This window comes from Mus caroli, chromosome 4, assembly GCF_900094665.2.
Source record: "Mus caroli chromosome 4, CAROLI_EIJ_v1.1, whole genome shotgun sequence".
Classification (NCBI taxonomy): Eukaryota; Metazoa; Chordata; class Mammalia; order Rodentia; family Muridae; genus Mus; species Mus caroli.
Window position 1 is genome coordinate 32,876,621 of NC_034573.1, and position 5,128 is coordinate 32,881,748.

Genomic DNA, 5,128 nt, shown 5'->3' on the forward strand with positions numbered 1-5,128 from the left:
TAAAAAAATTATTAACAAGGAACTAAAAAAATGTTAAAAATTACAATTAAGAGAAAAGTCCATAAAACATCAGTTCTTCNTATACAAGTATGTATAGGCAACTTAAGAGACCTAGTAANGGTGGTCTTCCCTATGGAAGAGAATAACAATTAGTTGTCCAGCGTTTGAGCATATTGGCCAGTGTTTGATATGGTTGTTAAAACCAGAAAGAGGTGTTTTTCTCTGTGGAAGATCATACTAATTAGTTGTCCAGTACCATATGCTTTCCCTCAAAAGATATGTGCAAGTGACTCTATATAAATTGAACATGTTATTTTAGGATAATATATGTATTTATATCTAATTATATTCATAAAAAAAAACAAAAACAAGAGGATGAAAATTTGAAGGACAGAGAGTTCAGAAGAAATAAATGGAAGTGAGAAATATTGTACTCAAATAATAATCTCAAAAATAAAACATAAAATAGCTGTAGTATTTTATCTTAGGTAATATACAAAATTACATTAAGTATGGAATGTAGCATTTTTAAATTACATATTATAGGTAGCATTGATCTTCATGTTAGTGATATAATATAATTTACCATCTCTCATAAAGATAAGGAAACTGTAAATATTTACTTCATTTATGCTATGCAACCAAATAAGGAAATATTTAGCATGCAATATATTATAACATAAATAGGCATCTCTATGAATAAGTAAATATCAACTAAATTCTAGAAAGACATTTTCTTGTTAGTCTGCATTTCTGCATGTAAATTATAAAAATAAAATTCTACTTATTTACACGTGCAGTTATTGTGTTATTTTAAATGTGTAAACCTTTTTAATGTTTACCATATAACGTATGAATGATTTGAGGCTTTTGTTAAACTTAGTCAGTAGTATTAATTGTGGGTTTTATCTTGTATAATGGGTCTATGGCATAGAAAAATAGATAATATTAAACTGACTCACTGTGTCTTATCATTATAATTACAGACAAATGTACCCCTCAATATTCATTAGAGACTCTTGTATTTGGAAAAGATGCTGACTTTCAAGATCCACAACTGGTCAAGTTGCAGAGAAGAGACTGAATCCTAAATGACATCTTCATATTGCATATTCTCTCTCAAGAGTTCAGGGATCATTATGAAAGAGGGAACCATAAAAATGCAAAAGCCACTAGGATTGAGTGAAAGAGCAATTTCTTCCACACACAACAGGACAACAATACATATGAACACACAGGAGTTATGAGAGCATGCATAAAATCTGTTCAAGCTCAGGCCACTCTAAACCTGAACATGAAAGAGGGGATAGTCGTAAACCTTACCAACTACCCAATTAAGGAGCTATCAACAATTCTTAATGTCAGGAAAATTGAGAAACAGACTTTGCTAGGAGTCTGATAAGTCATTAATGTTTCAATTTTAGAAGGCTACATATACAAGAATGAAAGAACAGCACAAATTACTCTTCAGATGTGAAAATAAATAAAAAAGAATTCATGCTGATTGAGAGGGAAGAGGGGTTATAGGTTTGTAAGGAATGGGAAAGAATGAATATGATCAAACATAAAATTTCCAGTGAACTAATAAAAATGTTTTAAATATATCTGAAAATGTAATATTCATCAGCATTTAGAAATAATTTCATATTTCAACAATGCATTGTAATTTTAATTATATATTTACATATCATTAAATAAATATATATTTATACATATTATATATATACATATATATGTTCTTTTATAAAAAGAGAAAAATGCATATATTAAAGTTTTCTGTTGTAGAAGAATGCTATTAATTTAACTTAGTGGTCATTTTAAAGAGTCCCCTTCTCTGAAGTGGTCTCTAAAATGAGAACACCAATAAATCATTAATAATTGATAATGTCTTGTTTGATAGAATAATGTTTTTTTTTAAATCATTCTCTTAGATATCCATACAATTTGACTTGCAAGTAATAGTCTCCACTCTGTAGGCTTCTCTTAAGCCTATTCATAATGTAGTAGAATCTTAACCTTGCTGTGATGGTGTCTGACAAGTAACAATGTCAACAAAAGGAAATAATTTTGCAGAGATGAAACAAAATAGATATAGACCCTAACTTTGAATTTATCTCAGAAATTTAAGTTACTGTATTGGCTTACATTTCCAGTATCAAAGCTTTAAATAGCTACCATCGTCATAATGCCTTGAACAATAGATATTGTGGTAATGCTGTGAAACTGATCTTGGGTTTTAATGTGTAGAGATAAGAAATTGATGGTACTTTCCTATTATTTGTCTTTGAACATTTTGAATGCTATTTGGCAAGAAAGAATATTGGATCTATTTTCCTAATCCATTATGACTCAAGCTCATTTTTCTGCCTAAATGAAATTAGTACTAAGGCAGTAAGATATCCAGGAAAAACAATTAAAGATAAGCAGGGTCTCCAAAACAGATGTGAGAGGCCAAGGGGCCTAATAATAAGAATTAGCAAGGAATAGAAGTTTTGGACTAAGTTTTCCAGCCTGTGTCACTATCAGAATTATTTTTATAGAATTAGAATGTATATTTGTCATTTGTTGCATATAATCATTATCTCTAGTATAAAGATTCATGTAAACACCTTTCAAGTACATGCATCTTGCAAATATTACCCATTTCCAACACTCTGTCCATTCCCCCACTTCCTAGCTAACTCTTGCTAGTGTCTTCCCTTCCAATCACTAGCAGTATACTCCCTTCCCATCAACAGAAGGGAGATGAGGAGAAAGGCTTTATTATATAGTAAGTAGCGTTTCCATAGCACTTTATTCTTGTGCTTTATCAGTACATCAGTCAAATTGTTTGTATGAATTCTGCAGAATATAATGACCATTTTGGCATTTTGTTTGTTTTGTTTGATTAGATTACTCAGTTATTCAACAAATATTTTTCATTGGCTATCCACTTCATAAGGTATGCCACTTATCTAATGTAAGACATTTCCGAATAATAAATTACTATAAAACCACCACCACCAACAACAACAAAAACAAAAAAAAAACAAAAACAAAAACAAAATTAAAATTCCACAAAGCTGTAGTTTCATGAAATCTACAGTTGGGGCTCTATTGATCAACACATAAAATGAGACAATTTAGAAGACATCGAGTTATTTCCCCTTATTCAATGCTGACAGTACACTCTACCAGGTAAAACAGTAAGTGTTCTATGATTTTGTACACTGAGCATTCTGTAGAGCATTTTCCATATGAAAAATATTTTTTCACTTAGGTTGAATAAAACTACCTACTAATGCCATCAAAAATGTTGTGTCCAACTTTATTCCTCATGATAGTTTAGATGATTTAGGGAAGGTATTGACCCTTCCCAAAATGCTATTCTTTCTTGAAAGTTCTTAATATTTTTTTCTAATGACATTTAACCTAATCTTACCATATTTTAAGAAAGCTGCATTTTGTAATATAAATCTCAAACACAAAATCCATGAAGTGTGGGAGTTCTATTACACTGTCATTTTCTAGCAATAATGAGACTTGCAGTAATCTGTAATTATTGTTAATTAGTAAAACAGGAACCCATTAGTGAAATATTCTAGAACCTATAAGAATCAATGATTCCTAATTAAGAAGTTTCATTAGAGAAATGACGAAAAAGAAAATAATCTATTTTTTATTTGTTATTTTATTATCTTCATGGTTTCTCTGTTAAAGACACACTTTTTGTTTCTTTTCATGGTACCCTGAAAAGAAGACTTGTACTCCTCAAAATGAAGTCATTCTCCAGGACTTTAGTTCTTCTCTGATGATCTCTTTGCTCCATTTTTCTGTATCTCACCATATCATACCAATCAAATGTGCAGTTAAGAGTTTTTATTTGACATCAGTAGCCATATCTTTCAGCCTGCTTCAGTTCAGTTTAAGACATCTTTTGTTGATTGGTCTTTTAACTCTCTGAAAAACAGATCTCCTCTCATGTTATTGCAAGATCATGTCTGAACCATGGCTCATTTCTATGTGTTGTGAGAACTACATGCTAAATGGTGATGGGAGGATGGAAATTTGATTAAATATCTTAAAATGAGTGTATTTTATATATTTCTGTAAGCTCACTAGTAACATCATGACTGCCTAATTTTAAGAGACTGAATGAAAACATCCCCATTCTGAATTCTCATTTACATCACTTCTACCTCCCTCCTTTACTGGGTTATACATCAGTAGCTCACTGTATCTTTCAATGAAGCAGAACAGGTACCAGTAGTGTCATGACTGTGCACATCCAATGACAGTCTTTCCTTCAGGGCTTCTGTGGATTAAAGCATATATTTAGATTTCTCTAATATTCATATAAATGTACTTCATCCAAAACATTGATATGTAGTATTTTTAACAGAAACCATGAAAAATAGAACATTTAAACACTATATGCAACTTAAATTAAAAGGAAGATGGTACAGTAAATATGATATTCAAATATTTGTATATTGTCACTTAAACATACAGAAGCATTTATCTATATTCTGAATATATAATATGATGTGAGTTAATTTAAAAAACATTTCTTTATTTGGAAAAATAATGTACATTTTATTATATATAAACAATATGTCTGACGTGTACTGGATGTGCCTCTGAAAGTTCTGAATGAGGTCCTCTTGGTAATGAGAGATATATTCATTATGATTTCAGTATTTTTACAAAGATTATACAATGCAAAGAATATAACTGCTAGCTGGGTGTGGTGGCCCACGCCTTTAATCCCAGCACTCGGGAGGCAGAGGCAGGCGGATTTCTGAGTTCGAGGCCAGCCTGGTCTACAAAGTGAGTTCCAGGACAGCCAGAGCTATACAGAGAAACCCTGTCTCGAAAAACCAAAAAAAAAAAAAAAAAAAAAGAATATAACTGCTTTAAGTTAACTGTTATTTGCTGGAAGAAAAATGCAAAAATATACATGTATATATTTACATGTATGTACTATATCAATAATAATTTCTTTAGCATTCTCCTATTTACATGTCTTCTGCTATACACAAAGAAAATATTTCAACTTTTATTGGTTATTTTATTTATTTAGATTTCAAATGTTATCCCTTCCTTCCCAGTTTCCCATTGACAAACACACCATCTCATCTCCCCACCC